The following is a 19,450-nucleotide window of genomic DNA, read 5'->3' as shown; positions in this document are numbered from 1 at the left end:
CGGGTATTACACTTCTACTTTCCCCCTTTTTGGCAACATAAGAAAGAGAGCTGATGATGGAAGCTATGATAAGACGGTACCCAACTCCTAGTCTCAAAAACTCGTGAGAGGATTCGAGAAGAGGATGAGTCCACAGATACAGAAGAGGAAGACGCCAGTGGGGAGAGAGAGGTGAGGAGGGACACGAAGAAGTGAAGGAGAGCGAGAGGATGAGGGAGACGGAAAGATGAAGGAGGCTGCCTTAGAAATAAAGAAGGCTGCCTTGGAGGGAGAAAGAGAGGCTTAAGAAGAAGAGAGAGGGAACGGGGATGGAGAAAGAGGGAGAGTGCGGGAGAAAGGTGTGAGAAGGAAAAATCGAATCAGTGACAGTCGTGAGGACTAACACTGTTGATTTGCCGGCACGAGGTCTTTGAAGAAAGTACCATGTGCGGCTGATGATGCCGGTGGACAATGAGAGAGAGCTCGTTGTTGTTGCATGCCATGGAGGTGTACAAGATATCTAAAATAAACTTGATAACCTCCGGAAGCTTAGAAGCTTCTTGGCGCAAGGCATGAGGATGGAAGACACTCGCGTCGCTGGATATAAGTGAGGGTAGAAACAAGCTTGAGGTCTGAGAGACGTTGTGATCCAATGGAAGGGTCCGGTGAAGACCAAGTATGTGAGCGTCATTCTCCCACTCCATGACTTCGTAGTCGTTGAATTCTCCTTTGTCGGAATGAAATTTTTCTGCAACTTTTGAAAGATTAAGAGTTTCTCACAGAGTAGATTGTGGAGAGATGTTAGTTGATGCAGAAAACAAATGAAGACATCGAGACATATATAAACCATATTACCAAGAAAGAAGATGAAAAAGTTTTTCAAAAGCTGTGCCTAAAATCTTTTTGAAGAAAAATTTCACATCCGCCGTCACTGCAGAGGACGGAAGCTTCAAAAGGTGAAAAAGATCATTGCATTTTGTCAAATCAATGAGATTCTCAAGATTTTCATTTCAGAGGCAAAAGGTTGGAAAGATTTTGAGTAAAGATTAGGACAAGTTATAAATCAAAATTTCAAATCCTCTTAAGAGTACCTGTCCTTCACGGATATTTCATTTTCCAACAATCAGTTAAAGATTTTGAAACAAACTGATCAGTTAGAGAAAGGTGTTTGAAAATAGACAAAGTCTCATAACTGAAATAACTGATTTTCAGAGGGTAAGTTGAAGATACTTACTGATCGACTGATCATTGTAGTCAGCCGATACCACTGTTTCTGTTTGACTTATCGGAATAAGTTCCCTTCAGATGAAGACTTATCTTCATCGATTTCCACGTCAGCAGTTGAGGAGCACCAGTTGGCTGAGCAACAGTTATCGTGACTGTTATTGAGATCTTCAAACACAACATCACTCTTCTGGGTTGATGAGGCCGATCCTTCCACGAAGATTATTGAACCTTTCTTCAGGAAGAGCTTTGGTCAGCAAGTCTGCTCTCTGAACTGCGGTCGGAATCCATTCAACAGAGATATTATTCTTTTCCACGTGATCATGAATGAAGTGATGTCGGATTGCAATATGCTTGACTCTGGTGTGATGAACTGGATTCTGTGAGATTGCAATAGCACTGGAGCTGTCGCAATAGATTGGGACTTCCTTTTCTTCGATCACATAGTCCTTCAATTGTTGGACTAGCCATAGGAGTTGTGAACAACAGCTTCCCGCAGCAGCATATTCAGCTTCCGTTGTGGAAGTGGCGACTGAAGTCTGCTTCTTTGAAAACCACGAGATAAGTTTGTTGCCTAGGAATTGACAAGTTCCCGAAGTTGATTTGCGATCAATTTTGCATCCTGCAAAATTTGAGTCTGAATATCCGGTGAGCTTGAAGTCGTCGTCAGCTGGGTACCATAATCCTAAGTTGGGTGTGCCTTTGAGATATCGCAAAATTCATTTTGTTGCATCCATATGAGCTTTGATTTATGCTTAATTGTTCTAAATTTGCATGAGCTTATTTTAAGATAATCTTCTGAAAATTGGTGCGTTTTATGTGTTATTTTATGCTTTGCAGGAGATTTAGGTTTTACAGATGGAAGAGTGCAAATTTTGGAGATTTTGGGCTAAGAATCATGTTTAGGTGCATACTCTGGACTGCAGAGCTGAAAAGCCCGCTGCAGAGCTGAAGGCCCGCGCCAGAGTGTGAAGGCCCGCATTGCAAAGTAGAGCAGAGACGCTCGACAAAGCAGAGCTGAGAAGATAGCTCTGTAGCAGAGCAGAAGCGAAATCTCCAGAGCAGAGCCGAAATCTCCAGAGCAGAGCTAACTCGACAGAGCTAAAATACGCGCCGAAGTAAACCCGAAAGAGCAGAGTCAACTTTACAGAGCTGACTTTTCAGCTCTGCACTACTCAGCAGAGTCAACTTTCCAGAGCTGACTTTTCAGCTCTGCACTTATCGCCAGAGCTGAATTTTACAGAGCTAACTTATGCAGCTCTGAATGACAGATGCACTTCTCAGAGCGCGCTACTACAGAGCTGATTTTTAGCTTTGCCTTGCCGATGCAGAGTTGACTTTTCAGCTCTGCACTTCTCAGAGCGCGCTACTACAGAGCTGATGTTTAGCTCTGCCTTGCCGATGCAGAGCTGCGAATTTGGCCAGAGTAGGAGTGTTTTGTAGAGCGCGCATCCAGCTGGAGTTGCCTTATCTTACACGATTTTATTGCCTTTAGAGTTCTACTTTGCATGGCAACTTTCATGGTGATCAAGAGGAATTTGATGTCTATAAATAGGGTTTAATTTTCATTGTAAAATAATCTTTTGCCCTAGTTTTAGACGCCTTTGAGATCTTTTTTCCTTGGCATCCGAGACTTAGGAATTTTATTGCTTTCATAGTTTCTTCAAGATTTCGAGTTTTTAGTTCTAGTTTCCTTTCAATTTCGTTCTTTAGTTTTTGTGTCGAAGGTGTAATCACGTGACAAATTTCATCCTCGTGACGTTTTGGTATTTCGTAATTCAATTCAATTTATTTTGTTTAATCATGTTTATGTCTTTCGTTCATGTTTATGCTTTCTTTTTAATTACGCAATTTAAATTATGCACTTTAGTTTCACGCCTAGATTAGAAGTTCTTTAAATTTACAAGTATTTAATTTCATAAGTTAGGTTTAATTAAGTTATTTAAATTCTTGCCTAGGTTACGTTTAAATTCAAATCAAGTTTAATTTAAGTTTAAGTTTTAAGTTCAAGTTTTTTAGTTTTAAATCTTCTTTTATTGCTTTTTCTTACGATACTACTAGAAGCCCTTTAAGACTTTTCTTGTGAGACGACTTGGGTTAACTTACACGTTACAATAGATCTCGTACTATTGCGAGTCAATCTAGAGTAGTGTTTAGGTTGAGTCAAGCTTCCTTTGGATCTGACTGATATCTTGCACAAACCCCGACTGCATACGCGATATCTGGTCTGCTAGCAGTAAAATACAGTAATGACCCAATGATTTCTCTGTATTTGGTTGAAGATATAGATTTTCCTTCTGATCCTGGATCTACCTTTCAGTTTGTGTTCATTGGAATCTTGACTGATTTCATGTGCTGAATACCGAACTTGCCGATCAGTTCCTTGGCGTACTTGGTGTGTCATTTTTTATGTTTAATTAAGAGAATTTTGTGTGTTTGATGATTTATTTGAGCTTATATTGGTTTATGGTCTAGAACTTGTCACTTGCTTGTTGTTTGAACAAATTTTCAGAAATAATGAAGCAGAATTTGGAAGAATTAGCTGAAATACAAGTTGTAGTTCGTCTCGAGAGGAGTTCGTGAGAGCAAACAGATCATAAATCGGAGTTCGAACGAGGGAGAACAGGCCAAAACAAAATTGCTGCGCAAAGCTGTCAGGACCTCGTCGAGAATTCGGCGCCTCATGCGGGCTGGGCGCGCGGCCGTGCCTCGGGCCGCGTGACAGAACAGATTTTGCACGATTTTTCTATTGTTTCAGCTATTTTTCGATTCTACATGGTTTTGACCTATATTTTGAGACCTAGGGCATATAAATACTCCCCTAGAACTTATTCTCTGGACTTTTTTATCACCTTTCATCATATTTTACTTTCCCTGAGAGCTGAGAGAGACGGAGAACGGAGCAAGAGCAAGACTGAAGATTCTCAATTCTACTACGATTTCATTGTTGAATGTTTTACAGTTTTATTGAGATATTGATTTTTAGTCATATGTCTATGTGTGGCTGAAATCCCTTTTTCCCAGGGTTTAGGGAGTAGACATGATTTGAATTTCTGACTGTTTGATTCAATTAATTGAGATTGTTATTCCTTTTTATGTTCGTGTTATAATTGTTTGCTTTATTGATTGGCCACCAATTTAGCATAATTATAGGTTTTAATTTGAGATCGGGAGATGATAATTATTACATGAACTAAGAACATAGAACACATTTACTTTAATTCTAAAGGGAATTGATAATTGTGAGGGTGTTAATCCTAGGAAGTTTTAGGAGTTACATGTTAGAAGTGCGATCCAGGGATGGTAGCCTTGCATGTAATCAACGGTTCGTATGCCACGGGAGTGGGTATGGACTAGCTTAGAGATTGCATTAGGAATCGTCTTATTAATTGAATTGAACATGTTAGTTAGGAGAATCTGTTGAAACCTTTGCCTTGGGAAATCTTCTCTTATCTGTTTCTCTGTTTCGCAGCTTGATTTATTTTCTTTCCTGCTGTTTATTTAGTTTGTTCTTTACAACAAAAACTCTTAATTTCGTTTTTCCAAATAGAGGAATAATAATCTAGGATAGGCATTGATAATAATTAGTCTCTGTGGAATACGACCTTGCTTGCTACTGTACACAATTGTACCCGTACACTTGCGGCGTGTTAAATAAAATAGCGAACAACCTTATTTTGTTTCTCACCACGTGACCTTCTTCGTCTTTCTTATTTTTGAAAATCGATTTCAAACCAATCACTTTTGCATCGTCTGGTCGATCCACAAGTTCCCAAACTGAATTTCAGTTGAATTCATTGAGTTCTTCTTGCATTGCGATGACCCATTGAGTGGACTTCAGAGCTTCTTCAATGTCCTTGTGCTCTATAGATGATAAGAAACAACTGAAGTTCTTATCTTCGTTGATGCAGTTCTAGTTGAGGTCAAAGATGAGATTGTACATTGATCTTCGAGTCTTCACACCGTCTGATGGTTCTCCGATGATGTTCTCCTTTTGAGTGGAGTTCAAACCATCTTCGATACTTCTTGATCTCTTCTGGCGATGGTGGAGGTTCTTCAGTCAGTATGGTTCTGAGTCCTTCAGCAGTTTCTCGAGCAGGGGAGTGTTGAACTGGTGTTGCTTCAGCATGTTCACCTTGTTCTTCGGCTGTCGGAGTTCCCCCTTAACTGATGCCATCTGCAGTGGCTCCAGTCTGAACTTCAGACCTTTGACTGATCTTCTAACACTGAAGCTTTTCAGTATCCTCTTCTTTTCCTGGTCCCCATACCAAGACTGTAGAAGGTTCGGTGTTCTTCATTTCAATTCTAGAAACTTCAATGTTCTCAACACTTCTTTCAGTTTCCTATTTCCTGAAATCATCAGTAGACTCATCAAAAATAATATATGGTGTTTCTTCAACACAAAGAGTTTGAGAATTAAACACTCGATAGGCTTTGCTGGATCGTTCAGTTCCAGAGTATCCAAGAAAGATTCCTGGATCAGCCTTGCTATCAAATGTGTTTAATTTCCTTTTGTCATTGTTGTGAATGAAACACCGAGAACCGAAAGCATGAAAATATGAAATTGAAGGCTTCATATTCTTCGATAGCTCGTATGGAGTTTTCCCATGTCTTTGAGTGAGGAATGAGCGATTTTACGTGTAGCATGCTTTGTTGACTGCTTCGGCCCAAAACTTCAAAGGGAGTTTTGATTCGGCCAACATCGTCCTTGCTGCTTACTTCAAAGACCTATTTTTTCTTTCTGCTACTATGTTTTGCTAAGGAGTTCTTGCTGCAGAAGTTTGATGACTGATTCCTCATTCCTCACAGTAGTCACGAATGACGGCATTGAGGAATTCAGTCCCTCGATCTGATCTGAAGTTGATGATGTTGACTTCCTTTTCAACGCTAAGTCTTCTCAGCAGCTTTGGCAATTCCAGCAGTGTCTCTCTCTTGTTGTAGAGAAAGATGACCCAAGTATATCGAGAATAATCATTCACGACAACTAAAGTATACTTCCTACCGTTGTAACTTCTGGGAGAGATTGGGCCAAACAGATCCATGTGAAGTAGTTAAAGAATTCTTCCAGATGAGTGTCCTATTTTTGACTTGAGTGACGTCCTTATTTGCTTTCCTCTTTGACATGCTTCACATTCTTGCTTCTTCTGGAACACAATAGAGGGTAAGCCCTCTACCAGTTGATGCCTAGCAAGCTTGTTGATCGTTTTGAAGTTGAGGTGATTGAGTCTTCTGTGCCACAGCCAATTGAGCTCCGAACTACTTTTGCTGATGAAACATGTTTCTGGAGGGCTGTCTTCCCACGAGACGACGTAGAGACTTCCTTGTCTGATCCCTCTCAGAACCACCTTCCTCTGACTCTTTCTGACAGTGAATTCATCCTTTTTCATCTTCACTGCGAATCCGCTGTCACAAAATTGACTCACAGACAACAAATTATGTTTTAGTCTAGAAACATAGTTAACATTACTGATACTGGCGTTACCCATGTCGAGTACACCATAGCCTTTTGTTTCACAATTGAGTTGTCTCCGAATGTATCTTTTGATCCAGCTTTCTCAACATAATGAGTTAGATGTTCTTTGTAGCCCGTCATGTGCTTCGAATAGCCGCTATCCAGGTACCAAGTTCTGATTGAGGCTTTAACTTTTTCATTCTTTTTGTGTTTCCTGTTTTTACCCTGCAAGGAAGAGTTAATTTAGGTACCCAATCAATGTTTGGGTCCTTCATTGTTAGCTCGTGTTCCTCTTGGAACCCATATCTGTTTCAGAACTGGTCTTGGTGCTGATCTCTTACGCTTTACTGGTTGTCTGACTGAAGTGGTTGGTGCTTCAGTCAGCATATGAGCGATCTTCTGTTGAGCTTTCTTTTTGGGAGCCTCACTCTTGTAGAAGCTTTGTCTGGTGCAGTACTGAGGTCTCCTTTGCTCCATTGAGTATCTCCTTTGAGATACGTGAGTCATTCTTGACTGATGGAGACTTGACTGATGTTGTAGAACATGAGTCTGATGATGTCCAGTTGAATGCTGTCGTGGTTGACATTTGGCTCGTCTGGACTTATCATAGCTTTGTCTCCATGGATGTTATTCTCTTCGGAACTGAACTGGTTTCAGTTCCTGACTGCTTCTGTTGTTCTTCCCCCTGGACTGGTGAGGAAGATTCTGCTTCAGTCCCGATGTTCCTTTCCTATTCTTTGACTGAAATATGCTTTCCAGTTTTCTCAGTAGAATGAACTGGTTGGGGACCTCCTTGGCTCGTCTGTAGCTTTGTGGAGGAGGAACATTTCTTCTTGCCATCAGTTTGCGCTTCCGAGTTTCTTCCATATCATGATCTTTTTATTCTTCTGAGGTGTTGTCTTCAGAAGCGTCAGTTGCTTCTTTGATCACGATATTCTTCCCTTTATCAGTAGGAGCAACCTTTCCTCCGATGCTTTCAACAAGGACTTTTGAAGAAAAGTTGGTCATCATGGGAGACTTCATCATGCAGTCCTTGACTGTTTCTTCCAATTTGTGATTGGGCCTCTTGATTTCATGAGATGCTCTGTCACACTCTGATGTAGAAATTATGAGCTTTTCTTCCAGTCGACTGTTTTCCATGATCAGTCCGTCAAGACAAGTTTCATCTGAAAAGTAGATGATAGTCTGATTCTTGACTCGTTCTTCATTGATCTCCTTTTCTATTTTCTAATTCAGCTTGAGGAGATCTTCGAACATTTTCCTTAACTGACAGTGATCAGTCATGAGCTGATCGTACTCGTCAGTTACATCGGCTGAGCTTTCTCCAAATTCTGAGTGGTCTTCTGAAAATATCAAAGAGTTATCAGTATAAGGAGTTTTTGAGTAAGAGTTTACCTCTAGGCCATTCATTCCGTTGTCGTTGCGGTTGTCGGCCACGCTTTCTGTGTCGTTGGCCATCAGCGCTTGGCTCTCACCATCTGAGCTGGTAGAGTTGAAGCCGGATGATTCTGATGCTTCTTCGGAAGATCCTGCATCGTCAGCAACCATCGCTTTCTTCTTCGCTTATTTACGATCTCTCTTGACTTTCAACTCCTTGCGTTCAGTCTGCGTCAGTTCAGAGCATTCAGATCGATAGTGCCCTTTTTTCTTGCATCCAAAGCATTCCACATCTTTCAAGTCAAAAGCGGTTAACTTTTTTTCTCCGCTTCTGTCTGTGGAATATCTGGACTTGCTTTCTCTTTCTTTTTCTTTGAAGTGCTGCTTGTGGAACTTCCTGTACTTGCGGAACTTAGACTCCATCTTGTTGAATCTTTCAGACAACAGAGCATATTGACTGAAGAAGTCTTCGGGTTTGAGTTCCACTGGTTCCTTTGACTGCTTCTTGCTTTCTTTTGCTGAGGCTTTCAGCGCAGCTCCTTTTGAGGTTGATGGACCATCTTCGTCTGATCCTCCAACTTTTTTTGTTTCTAGATTTCTCTGAATGTCGAACTCATTCGCCAAGAGATCAGAGAAAAGCTTGTTTGTCGGGAGCCGATTGAATCCTGGCTTGTTCTGATGAGCGACTGAGTAGATCTGCCAATCTCCTCGCGGAAGTGCTCGAAGAATCTTCAAGTTGATTTCTCGTTGTGTGTACTTGTCCTTCGAGATGGATTGAACTTCGTTCAGGATCTGGTTGAATCTGAGTTCCATCTCGTCGATAGATTCATTCTTGAGCATGAGGAAGGAGTCGAATTTTTGACAAGCTATGGACAACTTGTTCTCCTTTATCTCTTCGGATTCGATGCACATTCCTTCAAGATTGTCCCACATCTCCTTTGCAGTTCTGCACTTGATGATCTTGGTGACGTGCTTGTCTGGAACTGTGCTGGAGATGATGCTTTTGGCGAGGTTGTCAAGCTCATCTTGCTTCCTTTCTTCTGTGGTGAAGTCTGCATTTGGCTTGATCTGGACTTCATCAAATGGATCTCTAGATGGGTCTAGAGGAACTCTTTTGACTATCTCAGTGATGATGATGGGTCCACTGGTGATGACTTCTCACATTCGGTAATGTTGGACGGTGAGGAAGCTTTTAAGCCGAAACTTTCATATATCGTATTTTTCAATACTAAACATAGGTAGTGAGGATACTCTGCTGTGGTTAGTCTCCATAAAAAAAAAAAAGAGAACAGATAACAACAGATAAGAAAAACAGTAAGCACATTTTGAAAAAAAAAAGTTTTTCGAGAGCTTCAAGGAAAATGATCTAGTTCAGTAGAACCTAATCAAAACAGAATTGTTCTTGCGAACAACCTGCTCTGATACCAATTGTTAGGTCCGGAGGGTCTTGAATAGACTATTTTTTATTTTTACAAGAGATCAAAACGAAACTTCAAACACAAACTCACTCAACCTGTTTACAGAAAAGAGTTTTGACCAAAACAGGGTTGACGACTGATACTGGATACTCTTCAGTAAAGAGTTATCAGTTAAGTCAAAGACCTTAATTGATACACGTAAGGCTTCAGTCGAGTTTGATAAACAGAGATGTTATGAATCTTACTGACTATCAGAAGATAGAACAGTTAGACTGATAACACATGCAGCGGAAAATTTTTGTTTCGCAATAGCCTGTGAGTTAAGCACGTTGTCAGTCTTTAGGTTTCTCTTTGCAATTAATCAGTTTTCAGTTTACGAAGGGAAGAACACAAGTAAGAAAGTAAATACTGAAAGCTGTAAATAACACAGAGATTTTTACGTGGTTCGGAAAATACTTCCTACATCCATGGTCGGTTGATCAGACCAACAACTTCACTGGGCAAGTGTTTCCGGGTGCACTGCGAACCTGAACATGTGCTTACGGGTGCACACAACCGAAACAACCGAAGATCCAATCTTCAGTACCAAAACAGCTTGTTGGATTTCTCACTCCTAGCATGCACTGGGCACTAGGATCTCACGGAGACAGAACACCTTTCTGAACTCCTTTAAAACACAAACACTCAATTCAGTAGGTTGAAGGGAGGTTTGAAAACTTGCAAACTAAACTTCAAAGAACAAGTTCTTTGCAGTTAGTTTGACCTAGGCTTTGGATAAACAAGGTTTGCCTAAGGTCTAAGAGAATATTTGTAATCAGCAGTGACTGATTTTTGGCTTTGAGATTCTCTTCTTCGATTAAAACTTTGGAGAGTCTGGGCTTTAGCTGAATAACAATTTTGGTAGCGTTTCAGCTTATGTCGTTGAATCGACAAAGATTGAAGTGATCCTCGAGTGCTATTTATAGGAGGTGTATTGAATAGATCCATTGGTGGAGATGTCTTCAAGATTTCTTCCGTTAGAGAGTAATTTGAACTTGGGCTGAGGCTTCAATCTTCAAGGTTCTTGTTTGGTGAGATAGGCTATGTTGAAGAGCAGGAGATGCGACATCTCTAAAAAGGTAATCACCAAATAGGAATGGCCTCTGCAAAGAAAGGACGATCCTGAGATCTCTGCATTTAATGCGGCTGTACTTCTGGAGTGCGTGACTTTCTTTGAACATTGGAGGTTCAGTCCGAGGAAGAATGTTTAACTGATACTTCACTTTAGTATCAGTCCGCTGATTCCACGTGGCTCGCATTAAGTAATCAGTCAAAACTGATTCTTCGACTGATGATTCAGTCGGAAACTTCAGTCTTCAATCTTCAGTCCTTCGTTCTTCATTCTTCAATCTTCAGAACAACAACTAAACTAGAAAAAGTACTCTAACACTTGAGTTCAAGCAGTTCTAGTCTATTAGGATATTTCACTAAGTTCCCAACAGATTATAACCACGAGGTTATAGGTTTGATTTCCACAAGCAACATTTTCACCAATTCGCTCAATTTATTTTTATTATTATTATTATTATTATTATTATTATTATTATTATTATTATTATTATTATTATTATTATTGGTGAAACAAAAACCTCCAATATACTTTAATTAAGAGATAATAAGAAAATAATGACTTGAATAGTTAAGATCCAAAGATACAAAGACGATTCAACAGAGAAGAACCTTCAAGAACACTTAATATCTTTTCTATTTCTTCAAATTTCATCCTCATTACAATGGGATACAAGGAGTATTTATAGAGATTACAAGGGTCAGGGATATAGGAGTCTTTTTCATATCTCACGTACTCCTCATGCATAAGGATTGATCGCCGTCGTTATCCTTTGCCATTAGTCATTCCTTTAACTGATCAGTAGCTTTTCCAACTAACAAGTGAGTTTTACTCATCCGCGTGGGTAGACTTCACTTGACCGCGCATGTAAGTCTTTGAAGTATCTGCGCAGACTCGTGGATATTTCTTCTTAGGGAACACGCGTAAGATTGCCTCACTCTTCTATGTTTACCAGCGCAGGTATATTGAAATTCCCTTTTAACTGATACGCGTATCCACGACAGCGCATGTGAGATCCTTATCCACTTATCTGACATCCTTGCTTAAACGTGCACCGTAAGTCCTTTTTGCCATAGATAATAATGAGAATAATAAATAAACAACTAAATAAATAATGTCCTGCGCTGATAAGGAATTACTCCTCATCAATTATTTTGCCCAGACCCTCCTCGAGCCATTCGAAAATATCAGTTGCATGCATTTCAAGTGTTATTTGTAATGTATCATGTGCTTTTATTGTGTTATTTATAATGTATCATTTATTTTTATAAAAACAAATGATAGAAAATGATACTTAATTATTAAGTATCAAATAAGCCCCTATCATAGTGGCCCTTATCACGTTTAGCTCCCTATAGTCGAAGTTGGGCCAACTAAACCCTGATACTACCTAAAATCGAACAATCGGGCCCTCTGCCCTAACGGGGAGTTAACACCGTTAACTATTTTATTTTTTATTTTTATTGTGCAGGTGGTGGTGGGACCCATGCCTTCTTCTTCGGCAAGGTCGCCAGAAACTCGCCGAAAACCCTTCTATTCCCACTCAGCAGCCTCTTCAGTCCTCAGCCTCGTCGGCACCGCGGATTTCTGCTTGTCTTCCTCCACCTCCTTCGGCCTACCACTCGAGGAGGCCATTGCAGACGAAGACGAAGATGATGTTTCATTGCCTTGGTGATGGTCCTCTTCACCACATGGGCCAAAGGTGCTAACTTGACTCTCATTCCCCCAAATCAACACATTGGTTGAGAAATTAGGTATCTCAATTGCAACCGCATTCACATTTCCCTCCCCAATTGGAGCTTCAATTGCAGCCTCTAACGAGGGATTAGAGGTGGAATTAGTCGAATTCGACATAGGGTTTCTGCAGAGAGGGCAAATTTCACACAGACACACAGCGCATTCCAATCCCAATCAAACATTATCACGGGTATGGTTTTGAGGAGTGATGGCTTCAGCCCGCGGCGCAGGGCAAGGGGCGGCAGTGCGAATTCAAGGAGGCGGCAGCGCCTCGTGGCGGTGGTGGAGGTGGTGTCTTGGCGGCGGTACCAAAACCATTTGGCGTAGAGGTGGAGGCAGAAGACGGACATGACGTCGAAGAAGAGGAGGACTATTGCGACCACCATTATCTTCCCTGTATCACCCCCGTGTCGTCGAATTTTCCGGCGACCTTGTCGAAGAAGAAGGCGTGGGTCCCACCACCACCTACAAAATAAAAAAATAATTATAAAATAGTTAACGGTGTTAACTCCCCGTTAGGGCAGAGGGCCCGATTATTCGATTTTAGGTAGTATGAGGGTTTAGTTGGCCCAACTTCGACTATAGGGAGCTAAACGTGAGAAGAGCCACTATGATAGGAGCTTATTTGATACTTAACCCTTTAATTAATGCAAATAATACTTCGTAAATGATATTTTTTTTATAAAATCAAATGAAACTTTTTATAAAAATAAATGATATATTACAAGTGACACTTTTAATAAAATGAAATTATACTTTTAATGTATGCAAACGATATTTTACAAATAATATTTTTTTAAAATCAAATGATATTTTATCTAAAAATAAATGATATATTACAAATGACACTTTTACAGAATGCAAATGACAATTTCAATGCATGCACGTGATATTTTTGAATGAGCTAAGAAGAGTATGGGCAATAACAACAACAACAACAACAATAATAATAATAATAATAATAATAATAAACATTAAAACTTTTAAAAAATCTCACAGGGTGAGCCACATCGACCGAACATCGCTGAAGAATTGGTGAAAATACTACTTATGGGAATCAAGCCCATAACCATGTTTAAAAACCACGTGGTCTACCAACTGAGTTAGATGGTCTACTAGTTATTTGTCGCATTTATTTTATTTATATCTACATCCATCCACATGGTGCGAACGGATGTACATGAGAATTTGCCTAAATTAAATACAAGCTTGTTAAATGTTAATTAATGTTAAATAACATTTAAATATTTTAATGTATATTTATACATTATTTAATACAACTCTATTTACACATGACTAATTTTCAGTCATCAAAGTTTTATTTTAAGTAAAAATTAGCATTTGCACTCCGTGCAATGCACAAAAAATATTTTTATATTTCTTTTTAAATATAAAATACATACTAATTTAGTTATCATATAAATAAAAACTTATAAATATAAAAAAAATAAAAAAGAATTTACAATAATAAAAAATTGATCCTATAAAAACGTAAAAAAGAGAAAAGAAATTAAGTTAAAAAGAACAAAAAAGATAAAAATAAAAATAAAAAAGAATTACAAAATGGACTTATTCAAAGAAAGAGAAGAGGTGAGAGATAATTATTTTTAAGTTTTAATTGTTAAACAAATACTCTCCCGTCCTTTAAAAATAATTCTAGAAGGGAGTGCTATGAGTTTTAATAAACGTGGTTAAGTATGTTATGAGTGGATAAATGATTCCACCATAAAAGTAGTTGATGAAGGTATAGATTCATCAACATCCTAGAGAACTAGTAAATGAGTATAAGATTGAGAGACCTGAAGTGTCAAAATCCCAAAGATATGTATGTCTTCTTCAATAAGTAACTTTCCTTTAACACAAGAACTCTCTGGAATACAAATGTGTAGTGAAGATAGCTTAAGAATCCGATCCTCTATTCTATTACAGGCGTGGTATTTATAAGGAACAAAGGTAAAGGGACATGATCGTCTTTTCTACACTAGCACGTGTTCAACATACGTGGCGTACTCTCGGTGTCGTTGTCACAGATGATTGTCCTTGCTCTAACGGCCTTGCTGCTTTCACCTTTATCAGAATATAGTTGGAGTTCTTTCTTGCACTGTTGTCTCTAGATGGTCGCACAGGGGTTTTGGCTGCGCAGGTAGCCTCAACAAGCCTGCGCAGGCACTTGAACTACGTTGATCGTCTTTGGTGAACTGCATTGGTGTTTTCCCTGTGCAGGTGTCATATGGTGTCAGCGCAGATGGTGAGTGGGCTGCGCTGGTTTGTTAACTTGTGCCATCCTTGAGATGGCCTTTATTCTTTTACCTGCGCTGTTAGTCTTCCGATTTGTGCCGTAATCATTATCAAAGATAATAATAACAATAGTAGTAATAATACATGTTAATGAAATATAAAGTGTATGTCGGATCCTGCGCTGATGAGGATATTACCCCTCATCAGTAGTGTTAATATTGATAATTAATTGTATTCTATATGAGTGGAGAGAGGGTCCCACCATGTGATAGAATAAGTAAATAAGTTAATATATGGACGGTAATATATTGTGGGTTAATGTCCATAAATAGATTAGGACTATTTTATGTGGACGCCCAAAAAAGAAAATTATGACTATATTTCCAAGACAAAGAGAGTATATACCTTTTATATTTTAACAGAAACGATCACTTACCCACCGTGGGCTTACATAATGTGCCCACCATGATGTGACAATTATAATTATAGTAAGATAATTTTAATTAGAGTAAGATTTATTAATTCTCTTTCCTAGTTAAAATTGTCACATCAGTGGTGAACACGTTATTGCTTGCCCACGGTGGGTAGATGATCGGATCTGCATATTTTAAATCTAATATTTACATAAATATATTAAATTAAAGCCCTTGTCTTGATCTTTAATTTAATATGCATGATGTATTTTATAATTATGTATTTTATAATTAGTCGAATTTCATAATTTTATAAAAGAAATGAAACATAAAATATAAAAATACGAAGAAAAAGAGAAAAATAAAAAGAAGAAAAATATAATATACAAATAATCCTTTAATTTTATTATAATCACAAAATTTTAAAATTGATTTAAAATTAGTTTTAAATTAAAAATTATCTTTCTAGTATATAATTGATTAAATAATTTAATACGAACCAATCAAAGTGTGGCGCAACTCACTCCTACAAAAAATCTTGTTCCCCAATGAATCGAAAGTTTCTGACTCAATTTGGTGTATTCTATTGAGATTTGTATTCTTTGACACAGAATAAACAAACAATAATATATCTCAAGTACTTATTCAGGTTGAAAGTGCCGATTACTTCAAACTCATAATGAAAATCAAGCAAATTAATTACCTTACCAGTAATCACTACTTCTCTTTTAACAAATTTTTTTTTTTTGAAGCGAACTTCTCTTTAACAACTTCTTGATTATATTTAAATGTAATGTGTTAGTAGACAATATAACTTATGTTTACGCTTGGGATGGAGTAGCACCCATGACCCACCCATACGCCTATGTGAATGGTTTTATTTGTAGTAGGAAAAAATAAATTGAGTATCCTGAAAAATAAATGCATGAGATCTATAAAACCAGGCGCCGTTACCTGAATGTTCACCTTATCTGTGTGCTCATGCTGACTAGCAGCTAAGCTAGGATTTAATTGCTTATGGGTCTCCATTTTTCAGTCACATTTATGGCTCCAAGATATTTTTCTATCCTCTCTTTTTGTTTTGTCGTCATCTTCATCTTCGTATTTGTACGGGACAACGGATTCAAATGGATCCTCCACTCCATCGGGCCATCCTTAACCTATTCACCAATATAGTACTCCCTTCGTCTCATAAAATGCATTTAATTTTTTTATTTTCGTTCGTTCTCATAAAATGTATTTAATCTATTTTTAATAACTTTTTCACTCACAACAAAGTGAAATCCTTACTCCACTCGCAACACATTAAACTAGTTTATTAAAACCCGTGCCATTTACAAATGATTACTTTTTATAAGGACGGAGGGAGTATTAACACTACAAAAAACACGCGAATTACCGACAGCAATTGCCATCGGTAATCACCCATATACCCAAGGCCGTTTCTGACCGAAAATGGGCCCAGGGTGAAACGATAAAAATGGGCCCCTATCCACCATCATAAAAACATAAGATAACGTTTTTTAAGTCACATTATAACATTTCACATTTTAAAAAAAAATATTAGTAATTATAACATTAGTAATTATAAAAAAATCAGTAGATGTCTATTTCGATTTCTTAACATGATTTCACATCTTTTTTGTATGTAATGCACGTGCGACTATGATTTTCACGCAATCACGCTATTATCCAAAAATATATAGGGATGTAATTTTTTTGGGCTCCAAAATTTTTTTGGGATGTAATTTTTTAGGGTTTAATTTTTTTAGTGCTAGTAATATACATAAAAAATGGGCCCCTAATAATAATAGTATACATAAGAGTATATAAAAATTTTTAGGCCCCCAAAAATTATGGGCCCGCCCATGCTCGCCCACCCTTACCGCCGGAAAACATGAGAACGACGGCAATACTGGCAGCGGCTCATCGCCGGTATTTCACTCGTCGGTGACTCCAATACAGGCGGCCGCCGGTAATTAACGGTGGTGGCGCCGCCGCTAAAGGTCATCGGCGAGCGGCTGTCTTTTGCTTGAACTTTGCCGGCGGCGGCGCTCCCGCCGCTAGTAATATTGATCGGAACGGCAGTGACGCTATTGCCAGATGCTACGAATGGCCGCCGCCGCTGGTGATCACCGGCGACATGTTGTCGTCGGACGGCGGTGGCCTCTCGCCGTATATTACCGACGGCGGCCGCCACCGGTAAATTTTTTAAGAAATTTTATTTATTTATTTATACCCCAGAAGTATTTCCGTATTTATACTATATTTTTAACTTAATTACATACGTTAGACGAATTTTCCAGTAGGTCACCCATCTTAATTAGTTGTGCTCTAAGTCAAGCACGCTTAACCTTGAAGTTCCTTTCGAGTGGTCACCAATACAGAACACTCGTATTATTGATATATCTAGTACCTATTAATTTATTTAAACTCTATTTCAATATACAATATCATACATTCATAACTTTAGAATATGCCGAGATGGTATCCAAGAGATGTTGTAAATTACGGATCAGTCTCGTTTCCATCCGTATTTTTATTTCGAAAAAATATTTATTTATTAATTTATTATTATTATTCTTATTATTATTATTATTATTATTATTATTATTATTATTATTATTATTTAAAAAAAAAATCAATCTAGCTTATACCCCATAAGTATTTTAATTTGGTATTTGTAATGTATTTTGAACTCAATTGCATACGTTGAATTCAATCTAACTCAATTTCATACGTTGCATAGGTAAGTGCAATGTTATTCCAAAATATGAAATACTCCCTCCGTCCCAGAAATAATGGCACGTTTCTTTTGGGCACGTAGATTAAGAAATGATGAATTAAGGTGTTAAATGGTGATCCATTTATTTAGCATTCAATTAGTAAAAGTAATTATAACCATTAAAAAAACATTGAATTCAAATTTGCCAACAATTAAAAAAAGCACCCAAATCAAATCTGCCAACAACTAAAAAAGAACCGAATTTTTTATATTTTGCCCAAATTTTTGGTTCCCTGACTGAATTCAACTCCAAAATCAAATTGCAACACAAAAAAATTCCAACACCAAATTGTTCATGGAATTTAATTCTCCCTGACTGAATTCAGCTCCAAAATCAGATTGCAACACAAAAAAATTCCAACACCAAATTGTTCATAGAATTTAATTCAAAGTTAAGAACATGAATTGAAGTAAGAGAAAACAGAAATCGAATCAGGGGCAACCCTAGAATTTTCAGAAATCCTAACATGGATTTTGCACCGGTGAAGTCGCAGCCAAGGGTGAGGCCGGAGCAAATCCGTCTCCACGCGTTGATTCGACCACCACCCGGTCCGATATCAGTCCGGCCCGAGCCGCGCCCGACCTTCCTGACAGATCCGCAGCGGCGATTGGTGCTACAGGGGCCCCCGTCGTCGGCCATGGCCGCGGAAAGGGAGCCGACGAAGAGGAAGAGGAGGAGAGCAAGGAGAAGGGGAACGACGCCGGATTGTTTGCTTCCGCAGAGATGGTGGAGGCGGTCGGTGGTGGAGGCGGTGGGAGATGATGGAAGCGGTGGCAGACGGTGGAGTAGAGATATAGAGAGAGAGAGAAGCAGATTTTTGACGAGAGTGAGAGAGAGAAAGAAGCAGATTTGGTGGATGTGGGAAATGATTAGGGTTTTGTTGGCCTTAATTAAAAGTTTTAATTATGTGTTAATTATAGCCCAAAAAGGAAACAGGCCATTATATGTGGGACAACCCAAAAAGGAAAACAGACCATTATTTATGGGACGGAGGGAGTACATAGTTGAACAAAACATAAATATAAAAACAAAATGCAAGTGTAATGTTGTTCCAAAAAATGAAATAAATAGTTCAACAAAATATAAATACATAGAAGTCAGGACGATGGATCGGGGATCGGAGACCTAATGAGTAGGGGATCGAGGACCCGACTGCCTCATATACCGCTCAAACATAGCCATCCGCTCCTCGAGGGCTTGACGTGCTGCTAGTTCTTCAGCTAGCCGCTCCTCCAGCGTGGAGATCCGTGTCTCATACATCTGCTGAGACATCCCAGAAGTGTCTGTGCTGTTAGTAGACCCCTACTAACCTGGCTCACACCGGCACTTCCAGTGCCGTACAGCCGTGACCTGTTGGGATGTACAATCTCTAAGTAGATCTTGTTCAGCTGGTCCTCTCGTCCTATCTCGTTCATACATAACAATGCATAATTGTTAGAATATAAATACATTTCACTATGTATTACTAATATTTGATTAAACTTAAATACTTACATCAAGTCTGGCATCCCTCTCTGTCACATAACTTCCATCCGAGCGTGTGTGGAGGCGGAGGAAAGTGCTATAGTTATGTGCAGTCGGGGGGAGTCTACTATCCAAGCTTTGTTCATGGATGTATATAAGATAAATAAGTTATTATTTTTGATATATATATATATATATATATATATATGTCTTCTCCCTGAGGCGACTCTTCAACTCGCTCATGGTACCGTACC

At 38.8% G+C, this 19,450-nt stretch overlaps 1 pseudogene; it reads right to left on the bottom strand.

Moving 5' to 3' along the window:
* Nucleotides 1–12,018: 12,018 nt before the first annotated feature.
* On the bottom strand, nt 12,019–19,147 carry LOC131025883 (RING-H2 finger protein ATL3-like; annotated as a pseudogene).
* Between the last annotated feature and the right edge of the window lie 303 nt (nt 19,148–19,450).

This window comes from Salvia miltiorrhiza, chromosome 5 (assembly GCF_028751815.1).
Source record: "Salvia miltiorrhiza cultivar Shanhuang (shh) chromosome 5, IMPLAD_Smil_shh, whole genome shotgun sequence".
Classification (NCBI taxonomy): Eukaryota; Viridiplantae; Streptophyta; class Magnoliopsida; order Lamiales; family Lamiaceae; genus Salvia; species Salvia miltiorrhiza.
The sequence above is the reverse complement of the archived record's forward strand: the minus strand, read 5'-3'. Positions and strand labels throughout refer to the sequence as shown.